This window comes from Ursus maritimus, unplaced genomic scaffold (assembly GCF_017311325.1).
Source record: "Ursus maritimus isolate PB19 unplaced genomic scaffold, ASM1731132v1 scaffold_33, whole genome shotgun sequence".
In the NCBI taxonomy this organism is placed as follows: domain Eukaryota; kingdom Metazoa; phylum Chordata; class Mammalia; order Carnivora; family Ursidae; genus Ursus; species Ursus maritimus.
In genome coordinates this window covers 14,688,831-14,707,054 of record NW_024425897.1, presented here as the reverse complement: position 1 = coordinate 14,707,054, position 18,224 = coordinate 14,688,831, and positions in this window count along the sequence as shown.

Sequence of the window (18,224 nt, the reverse complement as noted above, 5' to 3'; positions counted from 1 at the left end):
TTCTTCCTCTCCCACTCCCCCTGCTTGTGTTCCCTCTCTCGCTGGCTGTCTATCTCTGTTGAATAAATAAATAAAATCTTAAAAAAAAATAAAAAGAACACTCACACACACACACACACACACACACACACACACAAAACCCAACCAAACAAAAACCTCTTCCATGCTGACTCATGGCTTGTGTTTTTAAATCTGAGCTCTGTTCCCGCAAAACCAATATATAAACTCAGAACAGACTGCAACACAGAACAGAACATTTCAGGTAAAACCATACCATATTGTCCCTACTTGCCAATTAAAAGGATAGGCTTTCAATCAAGAAAATGAATACATTATTCATGGTTGATAAACAAAGCAATTTGATAGTGGGTTGACATCTACTTTCGCCATCTTAACATACTTGTTTTTTTTTAGATCTGCAAGGAACAACCTACCAGCTGAGTGCTGTTGAACAAAATCATTATAGGATTAGCAGTTTTCTGACCCACTTACTAAAAAAAGCTGAATCACTCAGTTGAGACCCCAGGGAAATGCAGATTTATACCTTTGACGTATTGCTTACTTTTTTTCCCTTCAAGTAAATTAAATTCTGTAACCAGTTTTCAAGTCCTTGTCATCTTTTCTTTTAATTTAATATCATATATCTTCTTGAATATAAGCCTTTGCGGGCTCTTGATTTTTTTTTTTTATTCTTTTTATTTTTTCAGTCTCTTGGGTTTTTTTTAAATGCAAATGTATAATAGAACATGCATATAGCTTTCTTCTATGCAATTATTTTCTAAACCCTCCTAATCTTTTCCTTTATTAGACTGGGGGTGGGTGGGTGGAGTGGGAAGAGAAGCCCCATGCACTTTGCTGCCGGTGGGACTCTGAGAAGATGGGGAAGGTGGTCACTCCGCCCATGGTCACACAAGCCCCGTTAAGGACAGAAGCTTGCATTCCCAAGGCAAGAAGCCATGGTTACCTCTATTTACCACAACTAGGTCTCTACCAGTGGTTTTCCAAACACAAAGAAGAACTTTCTCCTCCTGTCAAATATTCTAGTCCTTCTCCACCCAGTATAACTTCCTTTAAGAATCTTCCTTCCAGATGAAAAAAACCTTCATTTGCAAGCCCACTGAAACAATTCCTGACCCAATATCTCATCAACAGTTCACTCTTATAATTGCTATATTTATATTGATTACGTACTTGTCTTATTTCCCTGCCTGGGCCAGATGTCCTTGGTCATAGCCAAATCAAACGACCTAATTCTGTAATTATCTGTCTTTTTCTGGCATTAGCACCAGGGTTCTGTTGCCCAGGTTAGTAACATCAGAGGGAACCCTGCATCCTCCTTCTTCTTTACTCCCACTCCCAAACATCCAATCAGTCTCTAAATCCCAGCAATTCTTTCTTTACAACCTCTCTGACATCTTTCATTTCCACCCTATCTTCCAATTAGACTGTTCCAGGAGAAGCCCAGCCTCCACCTTGAGCTCATCCTTAACACCAGCGCCACATTAACCTTCCTGAACTACAGCTTTATTCAGATCACTTCCCAGTTTGAAAATCTCTAGCGGTGGGGCGCCTGGGTAGCGCAGTCGTTAAAGCGTCTGCCTTCGGCTCAGGGCGTGATCCTGGCGTTCCGGGACCGAGTCCCGCATCGGGCTCCTCTGCTGGGAGCCTGCTTCTTCCTCTCCCACTCCCCCTGCTGTGTTCCCTCTCTCGCTGGCTGTCTCTCTGTCACATAAATAAATAAAATCTTAAAAAAAAAAAAATCTCTAGCGGTCAACACTAGATAGTTGAAAGGACCACAGGTTTTATAAGCAACTCCCCAACGCTGCCCTTGACCGGTTGCAAGATTTGGGGTAAGACCCTCACCCTCTCAAAACCTCAGCTTCCTTGTCTCTAGTATATAGGTAAAAATACCCATCTGTAAGGGTTGTTGTAAGGTTCAAGCAAGATGATGTAAGCCAATTCTTTGGCTGCCCAGAGTAGGCACTCGATAAATGGCAACTTTCCTTCTTCCTCAAGCCAGTGCCAACCTACCCTTTTTAAAACTTATTCTTGTCCTCCTTTGCTGTTCTGGCCTCCGTATCTTTGGAGAAGCTATTCCCTCTACTTGCCTTGCCTTCCATATTTGTCCGTGGAATCTTCTATGCTCTTTAAGGGTCAATCTCATGAACTGTTCCTTGATCAGTTTTGTCAAATATTGTCAATGGCATGCCAAGGGGAAGTGAGAGCTTGCTGCCATTAACACTGTTGGAATTGCCAGCTCATAGAAATAACAAAAGGCACACAAACTTTTAGTTTTATGCCAGTGTTATCTAGCAGTCTCTTCCTTCTCTGAATTCCAAAAAATATATAGTATAACTTATAAGGTGTTTCATGTACTGTTTACTATAACTCAACACTACTTACAGTTGACCCTTGAACAATGCAGGGGTTAGGACTGCTAACCCCCAGTGCAGTAAAAAATCTGTGTATAGTTTTTGACTCTCCCAAAACTTAAACTACTAATAGCCAACCACTGAGCAGAAACCTTACGGATAACATAAACAGTTGATTAACGCGTATTTTGTATGTCATATGTACTATAAACTGTATTCTTTTTTAAGATTTTATTTATTTATTTTGAGAGAGCATGAACGTGCAAGCAGGGGGAGGGGCACAGAGAGAGGGAGAGAGAGAGAATCCCAAGTAGACTCCATGCTGAGCACAGAGCCGAGTGGAGGGCTCGATCCCATGACCCTGAGATCATGACCTGAGCTGAAACCAAGAGTCGGAAGCTTAACTGATTGAGCTACCTGGGTGCCCCTAGACTGTATTCTTACAATAAAGTAAGCCAGAGAAGAAAAGTGTTATTAAAGAAATCATAAGGGAAAGAAAATACATTTATAGTACTGTACTGTAGTTATCCAAAAAAATCCACATGTAAGTAGACCCACGCAATTCAAACTCATGTTGTTGACGCATCAACTGTATAATTATAGTTATTTCTTTTTTCTTTTTTTTTAAGATTTATTTATTTGAGAGAGAGAGAGAGCAGGGGGAGGTGCAAAGGGAGAGGGAGAGAGAGAATCTCAAGCAGACTCCCTGCTGAACATAGAGCCTGATGCAGGATTCGATCCCAGGATCCTGAGATCATGACCTGAGCCGAAATCAAGAGTCAGACACTTAACCGACTGAGCCACACAGGTGTCCCTTTAGTTATTTCTGCTCATGGTTTCTATCCTTTATTAAATTGTAAACTTTTTGAGTCAAGTATCACAGCATATGTGCCTCTGTTTCCCCTGTATAATAACCAAACACCGCAGAACAATAAACGTTCTAAGTAAATGAAGAGCTTAATACAGACTATACAGACCGTGTTAATATGTAGTAAATCTGGCATTCTGAGATCAAGAATCTTATTTAACATCTTACTGAGTGAGCTCTGACTATGTACAGGTAAAGTCTTAGTGCTTTACAAGCATTGTTCATTCATTATAAAAATTTATCCAGTACCTATTATATGCTAGGCACTGTGCTATGTCTTAAGAACACATAAGTGAACAAAATTATTTATTTACACAATGCCTGGCAGTCACAGAGGTTAACTAATTTGCCCATGGTTATTCAGCTATTACCTGGGGGAGCCTCAATTTGAAACTGGGTCCTCCCCTAGAAGTCATGTTCTTAACCACTATATACATATATTTCCTCTGGTGTAAGCTACAGACAAACCACAGTGGTTGGATCCCAGCCTGACCACACTCTCTTACACTAGCAATGATGGAATCCTCCTTGAGGATAGGGATCATGTTTTCATAAATCCTAAGGTCTCATATTTTAATTCCAAATCCATAACAACTTCTGATGTTATTCAGTTAATACTTACTGGCCAACTGCCTGGATAACTATACAATCCATTGAATTTTCTTTTTTTTTTTTTTTTTTAAATGATTTTTTATTATATTATGTTAGTCACCATACAGTACATCCCCGGTTTCCGATGTAAGGCTCGATGATTCATTAGTTGTGTATAACACCCAGTGCACCATGCAATACGTGCCCTCCTTACTACCCATCACCAGTCTATCCCATTCCCCCACCCCCCTCCCCTCTGAAGTCCTCAGTTTGTTTCTCATAGTCCATAGTCTCTCATGTTTCATTCCCCCTCTGATTACCCCCCCTTTCTTTATCCCTTTCTTCCCCTACCGATCATCCTAGTTCTTATGTTCCATAGATGAGAGAAATCATATGATAGTTGTCTTTCTCTGCTTGACTTATTTCACTTAGCATTATCTCCTCCAGTGCTGTCCATGTTGTAGCAAATGTTGAGAACTCGTTCTTTCTGATAGCTGAGTAATATTCCATTGTATATATGGACCACAACTTCTTAATCCAGTCGTCTGTTGAAGGGCATCTCGGCTCCTTCCACAATTTAGCTATTGTGGACATTGCTGCTATGAACATTGGGGTGCATATGGCCCTTCTCTTCACTACGTCTGTATCTTTGGGGTAAATACCCAGTAGTGCAATGGCTGGATCATAGGGTAGCTCAATTTTTAACTTTTTAAGGGACCTCCACACTGTTTTCCAGAGTGGCTGTACCAACTTGCATTCCCACCAACAATGTAGGAGGGATCCCCTTTCTCCACATCCTCTCCAACAATTGTTGTTTCTTGCCTTGTCTATTTTTGCCATTCTAACTGGCGTAAGGTGGTATCTCAGTGTGGTTTTGATTTGAATTTCCTTGATGGCTAATGATTTTGAACATTTTTTCATGTGTCTGTTAGCCATTTGTATGTCTTCATTGGAAAAGTGTCTGTTCATATCTTCTGCCCATTTTTTGATTTGTTTATTTGTTTCTCGTGTATTGAGTTTGAGAAGTTCTTTGTAGATCTTGGATACCAGTCCTTTATCTGTAGTGTCATTTGCAAATATATTCTCCCATTCCGTGGGCTGCCTCTTAGTTTTTCTGACTGTTTCCTTGGCTGTGCAGAAACTTTTAATCTTGATGAAGTCCCATAAATTCATTTTATCTTTTGTTTCTCTTGCCTTTGGGGATGTGTCATGAAAAAGGTTGCTTTGGCCGATGTCGTAGAGGTTGCTGCCTATGTTCTCCTCTAGAATTTTGATGGATTCCTGTCTCACATCGAGGTCTTTCATCCATTTGGAGTTTATTTTTGTGTATGGTGTGAGAGAGTGGTCAAGTTTCATTCTTTTGCATGTAGCTGTCCAATTTTCCCAGCACCATTTATTGAAGAGACTGTCTTTTTCCCACCGGATGTTTTTTCCTGCTTTATCAAATATTAGTTGCCCAAAGAGCCGAGGGTCCATTTCTGGGCTCTCTATTCTGTTCCATTGGTCTATGTGTCTGTTTTTGTGCCAGTACCATGCTGTCTTTGTGATCACAGCTTTGTAGTACAGCTCGAAATCCGGCATTGTGATGCCCCCAGCTTTGTTTTTCCTTTTCAACAGTTCCTTGGAGATTCGGGGCCTTTTCTGTTTCCATACAAATTTAAGGACTATTTGTTCCAGTTCTTTGAAAAATGTCCTCGGTATTTTGATCGGGATAGCATTGAAAGTGTAGATTGCTCTGGGTAGCATGGACATTTTAACTATGTTAATTCTTCCAATCCATGAGCATGGAATATCTTTCCATCTTTTTATGTCTTCCTCAATGTCTTTCAAGAGTGATTTATAGTTTCTAGAATATAGGTCCTTTACGTCTCTGGTTAAGTTAATTCCAAGGTAACGTATGGTTTTTGGTGCTATTGTAAATGGGATGGATTCCCTAATTTCTCTTTCTTCGGTCTCGTTATTCGTGTATAGAAATGCAACTGATTTCTGAGCATTGATTTTGTATCCCGCCACGTTACTGAATTGCTCTATAACTTCTAATAGTTTGGGAGTGGCTTCTTTTGGGTTTTCCATATAGAGTATCATGTCATCTGCAAAGAGAGACATTTTGACTTCTTCTTTGCCAATTTGAATACCTTTGATCCCTTTTTGTCGTCTGATTGCTGTTGCAAGGACTTCTAGTACTATGTTGAATAATAGTGGCGAGAGTGGGCATCCTTGTCGAGTTCCTGATCTTAAGGGAAAGGCTTCCAGCTTTTCCCCATTGAGAATAATATTTGCAGTAGGCTTTTCATAGATGGCTTTTATGAGATTGAGAAATGTACCTTCTATTCCTACACTCTGAAGGGTTTTAATCAGGAAAGGATGCTGTATTTTGTCAAATGCTTTTTCGGCATCGATTGAGAGGATCATATGGTTCCTGAGTCTTTTCTTGTTGATATGATGTATCACGCTGATTGATTTGCGAATATTGAACCACGCTTGCATCCCAGGTATGAATCCCACTTGATCGTGATGGATAATCCTTTTAATGTACTGTTGGATTCTATTAGCAAGTATCTTGTTGAGGATTTTGGCGTCCATATTCATTAGGGAAATCGGTCTGTAATTCTCCTTTTTGAGGGGGTCTTTGCCTGGTTTGGGGATCAAGGTAATATTGGCCTCATAGAATGAGTTTGGTAGCTTTCCTTCTGTTTCTATTTTTTGAAATAGCTTTAGGAGAATAGGTATTATTTCTTCTTTGAATGTTTGGTAGAATTCCCCAGGAAAACCGTCCGGGCCTGGAGTTTTGTTATTTGGAAGGTTGTTTATCACTGACTCAATTTCTTCATAATTAATTGGCCTGTTTAAGGAATCAATTTCTTCCGGTTTCAATCTTGGTAGTTTATAGGTTTCCAGGAAGGATTCCATCTCTTCCAGATTGCTTAGTTTATTGGCATATAGCTGTTGATAAAAATTTCTAATAATCCTTCCAATTTCAATGGTGTTCGTCGTGACCTCTCCTTTTTCATTCATAATTTTAATAATCTGGGTCCTTTCTCTTTTCTTTTGGATAAGTCTTGCCAGTGGTCTGTCAATTTTATTGATTCTCTCAAAGAACCAGCTTCTAGTCCTGTTGATCTGCTCTACTGTACTTCTGGTTTCTGCTTGATTGATTTCAGCTCTAATTTTGGTCAACTGCTTCCTCGTGCGTGGATTAGGCCTGTCCCTCTGTTGCTGTTCCAGCTTCTTGAGGTGAGAATATAAAAACTGCATTTTAGATTTTTCTATTCTTTTGAGTGAGGCTTGGATGGCTATGTATTTCCCCCTTAGGACTGCCTTTGCAGTATCCCATAGGTTTTGGACTGTTGTATTTTCATTCTCATTGGTCTCCATAAATTGTTTAATTTGATTTTTGATTTCCTGGTTTATCGAGTCATTCCTGAGCAGGATGGTTCTTAGTCTCCAAGTGTTTGAGTTTCTTCCAAATTTTTCCTTGTGGTTGAGTTCCAATTTCAGAGCGTTGTGGTCTGAGAATATGCAGGGGATAATTTCAATCTTTTGGTATCGGTTGAGACCTGTTTTGTGTCCCAGAACATGGTCTATTCTTGAGAATGTTCCATGGGCATTAGAATAGAATGAGTATTCTTTGGTTCTGGGGTGTAGTGTTCTATATATATCTATGAGGTCCAACTCGTCGAGTATGGCATTCAAAGCCTTTGATTCTTTGCTTAGTTTTTGCCAGGGTGTTCTGTCTATTTCTGAGAGTGGAGTGTTGAGGTCCCCTACTATTAATGTATTTTTATTTATATGTCTCTTTATTCTGGTTAAGAGTTGGCTTGTGTATCTTGCTGCTCCCCTGTTGGGGGCATATATATTTATAATTGTCATATCCACTTGTTGAATACTTCCCTTAAGAATAATATAGTGCCCTTCTGCATCTCTAACTATAGTCTGTAGTTTAAAATCCAATTTATCTGATATGAGAATTGCTACCCCAGCTTTCTTTTGAGGTCCATTTGCGTGAAAGATGGTACTCCATCCCCTTACTCTCAGTCTGAATGCATCTTTGGGTTCGAAATGAGTCTCTTGTAGACAGCAAATGGATGGGTCATTTCTTTTTATCCAATCTGCAACCCTGTGGCGTTTTATGGGATGGTTCAAACCATTTACATTAAGACTGATTACTGAGAGATATGATTTTAATGTTGCCATGTTGCCAGTAAAGTCTTTGTTTGTATTGGCTGTGACTTTCTGTTCTGTATCACTCTTGGGGCCTTTTTACTTTTATAGAACCCCCCGTAATATCTCCTGTAGGGCTGGTTTCGTGGTTACAAAATTGGTTAGTGACTGGCGATTCTGAAATGTCTTTATTTCTCCATCAATTCTGAATGACAGCCTTGCTGGATAAAGGATCCTTGGCTGCATGTTTTTCTCTGAAAGAGCTTTAAATATGCTCCCCCAACCCTTTCTCTCATTCCAGGTCTGTGTAGACAGGTCTGACGTAATTCTGATGCTTTTGCCTTGGTACGTGAGAAATTTCTTTGCCCTGGCCGCTTTCAATACTGTATCCTTGCATCTAATATTTGCGAATTGCACTATGACGTGACGTGGCGTAGGTTTGTCGTGGTTGAGCTTGGGAGGGGTCCTCTCTGCCTCTTGGACACGAATGTTTGTTTCCCTTGCTAGATTAGGGAAGTTTTCAGCTACAATTTGTTCAAATATCTCTTCTAGACCTCTGTTTTTCTCCACCCCCTCGGGGATGCCGATGATTCTAACATTGGATCGTTTCATTGAGTCAGTAATCTCCCGTAACCTACATTCGTGGGCGTGGATTTTTTTAAGACCATCTTCTATTTTCATTTTTTCCTCTATTAACCCATCCTCCAATTCACTAACCCGTTCCTCTGCTTCTGCGACCCTGGCCGTCAGAGCCTCTAGTTTTGCCTGCATTTGGCTCATAGAATTTTTAATTTCTGTCAGATTCGCTCTCATTTCTGTCCTTAGGGATTCTATATTCTCAGTAACCTTTTCGTTAATAGTTTTTTCAATTCTACTCATCATTTTGACCATCGTTACTCTGAATTCCATTTCTGATAATTTGGTTACATCCATATCCATTATTTCTGTGGCAGAGGCCACAGAATCACTGTCTTTTCTTTGCTGGGGGGGGCTTCTCCTTCTTGTCATTCTGATGAAGAGAGGTTGCGGGGTTTCCAGAGCCCAAATTATTGACTGGGTCCCAGGCCGTGCCCCTTGTTTTATAGGGATCTTAGGGATGTGGGCTTCTTCTTTAAAGATTTTATTTATTTATTTATGTGGCAGCCAACCAGCGAGAGAGGGAACAGAAGCAGGGGAGTGGGAGAGGAAGAAGCAGGCTCCCAGCGGAGGAGCCCGATGAGGGACTCCTTTCCGGAACGCCGGGATCACGCCCTAAGCCGAAGGCAGGCGCTCAATGACTGCGCCACCCAGGCGCCCGGGTTGTGGGCTTCTTGATTTTTCAGCCTGCCTTCTGTGTTCTGGGGGAGGGGCCTGCCGCGCCGATACTCAGGCAACCCTGTTTGGGTAGAGTCTCCGCGTCCCCTGCGAGGGGGGATGGGGATGGGCACTCCCTGAGCCGGTATTTCCAGGCTTTTGTTCTCTGGCGGCTTTCCCTGGCGGTTTGCTGTGCCTCTTCTGAGAGTCAGAGCAGCAGCGGCCAAATTTCAGCCTCTGTCACAGAACAGAGGGATTGCGGCCCGTTCTCTACTAATGTTCTGGCCACTTTAACTCTGTTACTGTTGGTGCTGCTCAACCCTGCAGCGTCCCGGGATGTGCGCCCCACACCCGGCGTCCCAGCCCTCACTTCCAGGGCCGGCGCGTCTCTGTCCTTTGTGTTTCTAACGCCGCCAGCCGCCAGCTGCCCCGCGCGCTCCCGGATCCCCCGGTCTCAGTCTGGATCCAGTGAGCGCACCGGGATTCCGTTTCAGTCTGGTGGCGCGTGCTCCTGCTCACGGTCTCAGTCTGCTCTCTCATGGGTGCCAACCGCAAGTCCACCCGCTCTCCCGTGCAGGTGGCTGCCGCTTCCCAGCGCCCGAACACGGCGGCTCCCTCCCCCTTCCGTTTATCTTCCGATATCTGTGCGCGGTTTACAGCTCCCCGCTTCGTACCTCAATACTCAGCGCTGGAGATGTTCATTTGTAGAGATCCAGATGCGTCTTCCTGCGTCTCAGGCTGGTTCCGTGGTTGTTTAGGCTGGTCTGGTACCTATCCAGCTCGACTCGGAGGACCGGCTGTAAACGGTGTCTCCTACTCCTCCGCCATCTTAACTCCTCCTTGATCTCCATTGAATTTTCTTATAATTTGGGAGTTTTATTATTTTTTAAAGGTTTATTTTATTTGAGAGACAGAGAGCACGAGTGGGAGAGGTAGAGGGAGAGGGAGAGAGAATCTCAAGCAAACTCCGTGTCGATCGCAGAGCCCAATGCAGGGCTCAATTTCACAATCCCGAGATCATGACCTGACCCAAAACCAAGAGCCGGGCGCTTAACCAACTGCACCACCCAGGCACCCCTATAATTTGTGAATTAAAAAAAAATGAATTCACCCATAAAAATATTTAATCACCAATAAAAGCTTATTTCTTCCAGTTGCTGTCGATTATAAATTAAGTTATATTAGCTGGTGTGTTATTCCAGCTATCTTTCAAGAACACTTGCTATGCCTACAAATCTCACAGCTACATGTACACTCCAGACACAAGCACAGCTACATTCTGTAGGACAGGCAGTGAAACCTTGGCTCTTCAGAAAACGACAATTTCTCTGATAACAGGAAGACATCAAGAGGCCCACAAAGGCTTTTTACTAAAAGCAAGAAGGACAGTAGTAGCGATGATAATACAAACTATGAAAAATAGGTGAAAGTCATTTAACCTACCCATCAGCAGAAGTTTTCAGTTGGCCTGGTAACTGGATGATATACTGTTTCTGTAGTCAGTTTCCTCTAAATGGACAAAGAAAAATAAAGGGGGAAAATGGGGGAAATTCACTTAAGAAATTGTTAGTATGTGCAGTATCAATAGGTATAAATAACTCGCCTGCCAAACGGATTAAACCAGAACGTGATGCAGAAGGAACAAGACATAACAAATGTTTGGCAAATTCTTGAAATGAAATAAAAGTAGGAAAGGTCTAAAAATAGCTTCAGATGAAATATATATATATATATATACACATATATATACAATATATATATGTATATATATATATATGCAGCAAAAACACATCAGCAGTATGTTTAGGGCCAAGATCACTGAAAAGAAGCAGGAAAACGTGAACACCAAGAAAATTAAATCACAAATCTTTCTAGGTGTGGGCTTTGGAAGAACCAAAAATAGCTAACTCTCGCACATAAAACAGTCATTTTCTGATGAGTTTGGGCAATGAAGACAGCCACATCATTAGAAGAGGGAGGGGAGAACAGGGAGCAAGTCAGCCCAACACAGAAGAGGTTTCGTTGTTGTTCTTTATGTATTTGTTTATCTAAGTGATATGGCTCTATGATGGGCTGGTTTCCTGGTGGGAATTCCTGAAACCAGCCCCAAAGACCCTTGGGCTCACATCATAGCCTCTCTTGTGTATAGTCCATTATATCTTTCTCAGGCAACAATATGGTCAAATTTAGAAGCTTGTTTTATTTTATTTATTTTTTTAAGCAAGCTCCATGCCCAGTGTGGAGCCCAATGCAGGGCTCGAACTCATGACCCTGAGATCAAGACCTGAGTGAGATCAAGAGTCGGCTGCTTAACCAACTAAGCCACCCAGGCACCCCGCCCCCCTCGAGCTTGTTTTAGGACAGTTTCTCGACCTCTGCACTATTGACATTTAGGGACAGATAACCCTCGTTGTGGGGCTATTGTAGAGTGTTTAGCAGCATATCTGGACTCTACCACTGGATGCCAAGGAGTGACCCCCGTTCCCAGCTGTGACAACCAAAAATACCTCCAAATAGCATCTAATGTCCCCAGGGGGCAAAACCTCCCCCAGTTGAGAACCACTGGTTTAGAGGATGAAGAGATGGTCATCCAGCCCAACCTCGCACCACATAGATGAGGAAACCAAAGCCCAAGTATGTTGAATGCCTTGCTCAAATGTACTTAGCTAGTCAGTGGCAGATCTCAGCCGGGAACCCCAGATTATCATTTTCAATAATTCCGCTATACCCCAAATTTAATCATTTGCATGCCACTATGATTTTGCCATTCTCATTGCCACCTAAATTATAATTTTTTAAAATTTGAGTTGGCTCATTTTTTTAACTTAATGAATTTATTTTATTTCTTAAAAAGATTTTGGGTGCCTGGGTGGCTCAGTCAGTTAAGCGTCTGCCTTTGGCTCAGGTCATGATCTCAGGGTCCTGAGATTGCGTCCCGCATCTGGCTCCCTGCTCAGCAGGGAGTCTGATTGTCCCTCTCCCTCTACCCTCCCCCCACCATTCGTGCTCGCGCGCTCTCTCTCTCTCTCTCTCTCTCTCAAATAAATAAAAGAGAGAGAGCACAGAGGGAGAGTGAGAACTTACTAGGTAAGAACGATTATCTTCATTTTGTAAGTGAAGATACTGAGGCACAGAGGTCCCAGATCAATCACCCAACTCATGAGTGGCGGAACTGGGATTCCAGCCCAGGAAGTCTGGTTCAGAAGTCCATGCTCTTAATCAGTAAGGGGAAAGACTGGAGATGCCTGATGAGAAGTGAGAGAGATGGGTCTGGGGCTGAAAACAACTGTAGCCAGGAAATAATGGGCAGAGGTAAAAAGGGAGGGGACCTAAGGTGTTAAAACAAATCCTTGGGAGAGGGGAATTCTCACCTGAAAAAGTGGCCAAGAATAGTGGTGGGAGGGGGCAGAACCTGAGGGGAGAGGGCGTCAGAGTCGGGGCACGATGAGACTTCAAATAAGTGGAGTACCAGGTACCGAGAGAAACCAGCAGGATGGGGAAATGGGGAGGCTGGATATGGAAATTCAGGCAGAATGTTGGTCTGGGAAAAAGGTGAAAGGAAGTGTGGGCTGGGGATCCAGGTCCAGGAGAGGACCCTGGGAGGAGTAAGGGGAAAGATGTGAGAGGGCTGTCAAGGTAAGAACCTATTGGTGAGAGGGGAGGCTGGGGTTTAGGTGGGGCTCGGAAGGGGTCCCAGCGGGGCAAGCTGGGGCACTGTAGTGGGGAGCAGAGAAAACACGCCCGACACCAGGCAAGGCTGACGCTGGTGAATGCCAGCTGTGGAAATTAATGTTTTACCCTTAAAAATCAAGTTGAGAATCACTAGGGGTGTGCACACCACATTTTTGCAAAATGTTGAACCAATTCATCTCCAAAAAATATAAAAAGCTTTTGGGTAACATTTGAGGAATTTTTGAGACTTTTATGTTCCCACGACTAGTTCATAAATAAAATATACAACTTAAAAAGCGCACACGCTCTTATAATCGCTGAATGAAAATACCAAGCACAGAACTGCTTTATCACATGTTTTTGCCAGTTCCTCATGCCTCTTCAACACTTGACTTTTCAAAGACAAATTTTCCGGGACATGTTTTGTCTTTTACACTTTCCAGTTTTTTGCAGATCAAGATGTTAATAAAAATAAACAACTTGGGGGAAATTCGATGAGCGTTGTCATGTTTGCAAATATCAGGATCTCTGAAGAAAGACAATTTCATGGTTTGCCCTTAGTGAGGTAGCAGCACTTACGCAGAAATCCATCCACAGTATGTTAAGATGGGTTGTACCCACGTTCAACCAGGATATCGAGGCGCCAAAAGCAACGCAAATGCAAATATATTTAAAGGAATATATAAATGATAAAAATGTAAAGCAAGACACAGTAATTAAGAGCAAGCAGTCTAGGGTCAGAAGGGCCTAAACAACTAGCATCACAGTATCCCGTAGTAGTATATATTGGTGTTCGATACTACCATTATGGAGTTATTAGGAGGATTAAATCAGATGTCATATAAAGGATGTCGGGAATGCAATGCTAAATATGTTCCGGGTATTATCCTATCTAGTATGAAGCAGAATAAACTAAACAATAAGCTTCTTGGAGGCCTGAGGGTTTTCATAACTTTGCTTTGATGAGGTTTGATTCCTGGCACTAATTTCCACGGAGGCAAGTACTTATTCATTCTTCTAGGTCAAGACCGACCTGAGGGTTTTGAATAGCTCTCAACCCACAGTTCTCAAAGTGTATTCTCTAACTCCAGAAAGCCCCGAAGACCCTTTCAGGGAAGCTATGAAATAAATACTCTTTTCATACTAATGGCAATGCCAGTAATTCTAACTTTAGTAATAACAATAAAAACTAATTTCTTAATAATACTAGTTGTCTAATCAATAACTGTTGTTGTTTTTCACTGCATTGACATTTGCCCTGATGATGTGAAAACACTGGTGGATAATACTACTGATACCTTAGCATGAATCAAGTCAGTGGTACCAAAGTTAACTGTTACTCCTCCCTAGCATGTGCTCACAGGAAAAAAAAAAAAGCTAGTTTCACTTAGGAATGTCCCTGATAAAGCAGTACTTTTATTACATCCTGATCCCTTGAATATAACTCTTTTTAGTATATGCACTGCCAAAGCAAGTACCTACATATTTTTTTTAATAGTCCATGTGATGAAATGGGAAGGACCCATAAAGCACTCTGCCGTATACCCAAGTACAGTGGTTGCCTTGAGATAAAGCACTTGTACTGGATTTGAGTTAGGAACTGAACTCGCCATGTTTGTCACGAAAACACCTTCCTTACTTGAATGAATGACTGACTGACTATGGTATTCAGATTTTGGTATCTGGCGGATATTTTCTCAAAAATTAATGAAGCAAGCCTGTCACTTCAAGGTAAATAATTGACAATATTGTACCAATGATAAGATTGGAGCTTTTCAGTGGAAATTAGAATTCTGGAAAACTCATATCCACCTCACTGAGCTTGACTGCTTGCCAGTACTTGAAGACTTTTCTGATGAGATCAGTGATGATATTAATAACCACAATTTTTTAAATATACTGACACATTACAATATTTGGAAGATCTGTATAGCTTAGTGAACCGATATTTTCCAAATGACCAATATGTGCTGTTACAGAATCAATCATATGTGGCTAAAAAATACATTCAAAATGAAATATAGATTAGTGCATTTCCTTGATAAGATTTTATATTCCACATGGCAACTAACCTTGAAGAAGCTATTACTTGCTGAGTTTTGATGTAATATCAAAGAGAAATATTCACAGCGATCTGTAAAGGCTATAAAATATTCCTTCTTTTTCCAACTCCGTCTTTGTGAGACCAGATTTCCTTTGTATGTTCCTTTTTTTTTTTTTTTAAAGATTTTACTTATTTATTTGAGAGAGGGAGAGAGAGCACTAGCAGGGGGGAGAGGTAGAGGAAGAAGCAAGCTCCCTACTGAGCCTGACATGGGGCTTGATCCCAGTACCCTGGGATCATGACCTGAGCTGAAGGCAGATGCTTAACTGATTAGCCACCCAGGCACCCCCACCTTTGTACATTTCAATCTAAACAAAATATCACTACATCAAAAGAAGAAGCAGATATAAAAATCCAGTTTTCTATTACTAAGCCAAACATTAAAGACTTTTGTAAAAGTGAAAAATACTGGCACTGTTCTCACTCATTTTTTTTATTTGGGAATATATTTTTTTCATAAAAATACACTATATTAACATGTAACAAATTTATTCTAAGTATATTTATTTATTTAAAGTAGGCTCCATGCCCAGCATGGAGCCCAATGTGGGGCTTGAACTCACAATCGAGACCTGAGCTGAGATCAAGAGCCAGATGCTTAACCTACTATGCCACCCAGGTGCCCCATGAATTAATGTTTTTAAATGTTATCAGTTTTAATTTTTACTATGTAAGTAAATATAAATATCCAAACCTACTCAAAGGTTTTTGAGATCTTCAATAATTTTTAAGAGTGTAAAGAGGCTGTGGGACCAAAAACTGTAACAACCACAATTCTAAATAGTTCTCCAAACTTGAGCTGGTCTCCTTTGTTTACAGAAAGATAAGGCTTAGGACCAATCTACAATAGAAAATTATCACCTCCTAGTCGGTTTAGGGGGAGGAACGTTCTTTAGAGAATCTTTGGGAGCTAGAGTTAATTGTAGTTCGTTCTCACAGTAACAGGTAAGTCTAACAGAGTAGAGCCATTGAGTTCAAGAAAGGCAAGTCAAAGACCTTTCGGGAAAGATAGGCTGCCAGGTCTGCATCAAGGAAAAATAAAGAGCTGACCCCCCCTTTTTTTGGTGCATCTTATAATATGCCTACATGCTATTACTATGTGTGTAGATATTAAACTTATATGCTTCATTAAAGGCATTGGAAAGATTTTTCCCCCTCTGAAACTCTTTTTGATTAGGAATCCCATTTGTCTTGATATTTGTCTCTCTATAAAACACATTAGGGAGAAATTTGTCCTTTTGTGACCAAAAAAGACCAAAGGGAGTTGCAGTTGGATCTCACCGTGGGCCCACAATTTCTGCTCAAGGGGCATAATAAAAAGTGTTAGAGCAACCCACTGCTGCTGGTACAGTACCATGATCAACTTCCTATATTTAGCTCTAAGACCAATGAGGGAATCCCTCAGTTGTTTGTCTCCTTTCCAATCAACAAGCAAACAAAACCAGACCTGAGGTTCAGTCCCATGTCTACACCAGAATATTGATAGGCTCTGAATTTAATAAAGAATAAAAACCAGGAGAAGCCATTTGACCCACTTCGCTGTGATGAAAAGAATCAAGGTATGATCTAACTCAAAAATGGGTTGTTATTCAAGAGGAAAAGAAAAGAATAGGGACCAATTCTAGCTTCGGATGGGATTGTTTCTGAAAATAGGAGACAGAGCATCACCAGTGAGGTCTAAGCCAGAACTGCCCGGAGTCTCCCAGTAGGCTCTTCAACGCTTTTTTTTTTTTTTTAATCATTGCAGGAAGCTTCCTGATACCACCTTCTATATCCACCCAGGCCATTTTGGTCACAAATTACCATTTCTCTTCCTCGAGACTTCTCGCGCGCGCGAGGAAAGTAAAGAATGATTTACGGGAACCCTGGAGTCAGCCTGCCTGGGTGTGATCTATTCTAATGCCTTGGGCAGATAACTCCACCTCCTGATGCCTCAATTTCCTCCCTGTAAAATGGAAAGAGCGACAGCACTTACTTGATAGGTTCTTGTTAGGATTGTCTAAGATAATGCGTACAAAGCACTCAGCACAAGACACGGCACATACCAAGACCTAATACACAGAAGTCACTATCACGACAATTCTTTACTTCATATTCCCATCTGTGAGCAGTTTTTTTCCGTTATTTCTCAACATAACCCTTTCTTTCGGGGCTGTTGATCTCGAAGGCATCTGGTCCCTCATATCCCTGAGTCATCATCATTAAAATGCCGGGTTTCTCAAGTCATCCCTCCCCCTCCTGCTCTCTAGGGCTCCCTCTCCTGTCTGCTTAGCTCTGGTGGGGGCCCAAACGAAAATTCCGTGGCCATGAGTCTCTGTCGGGGCTCGGCCTTGGAAGAACGTCCCCAGGCCTCTAGGAGACCACCTCAGGCGCAAGAAAACTAATCCGCACCGGACTCGGAGAAACGCCCCAGCCCACCGAGGTGCGAAAGAGGCCGGGGGCGGGGCCGTTCTCCGAGGTGAGAGCGAGGCCACACCCCGAGGTGAGCGTGCTGGGGGCGGGCCCACACCCGTCGTGGGCCCGAGGCCGGGGGGCGTGGCCGCGCCGGGGAGCCGCCCGGACCGTTAGGGATGCGCCAGCCGCCTCCCCAGGCGGCGCGCGCAGCCATCCCCGGGCTTGAGGCAACGCAGGGGTTAAGGCCGCCGGCGCCACCTGGGCGCCGCTGAGGAGACCCGCGAGCCGGCGAATCCCGCGCGGGCGCGGCGAACAGGTGCCCGCGCGCGTCAGGCGCCGGCAAGGGGCGGGGAGAGGGGGCGCGGCCGGAAGCCCTGGGCGGGGTGCGGCCGGCCCGGTGAGCGGGAGGAGCTGAGGGAGGCAGGAAGGAGCTCGCCCGGCTGCGCGGCGCGCGATGTGGAGCCGCCGCCTCGGCGCCTGCAGCAGCCGCCGCCGCCGCCGCTGCTGCTGGGGCTGCCGCCGAGCCGAGGGACATGGAGCGCGGCTGCAGAGAGCGGCCGCCGGCAGCAGCAGCAGCAGCGAGCGTCGCAGCGACAGCGGAGCGCAGCCCGCCCCGTGAGGCGCTGCCCGGCCGGCGGCGGCAGCGGCAGCAGCAGCAGCAGCAGCAACAGGGCGGCTGAAAACTCGGCGGCGGCGGCGGCGTTCCTCGCAACCTCCCCTCCCGCTTCGCCGCCCCTCGGTCTTCCCTTCCTCAGCCTTTCCTTCTGCT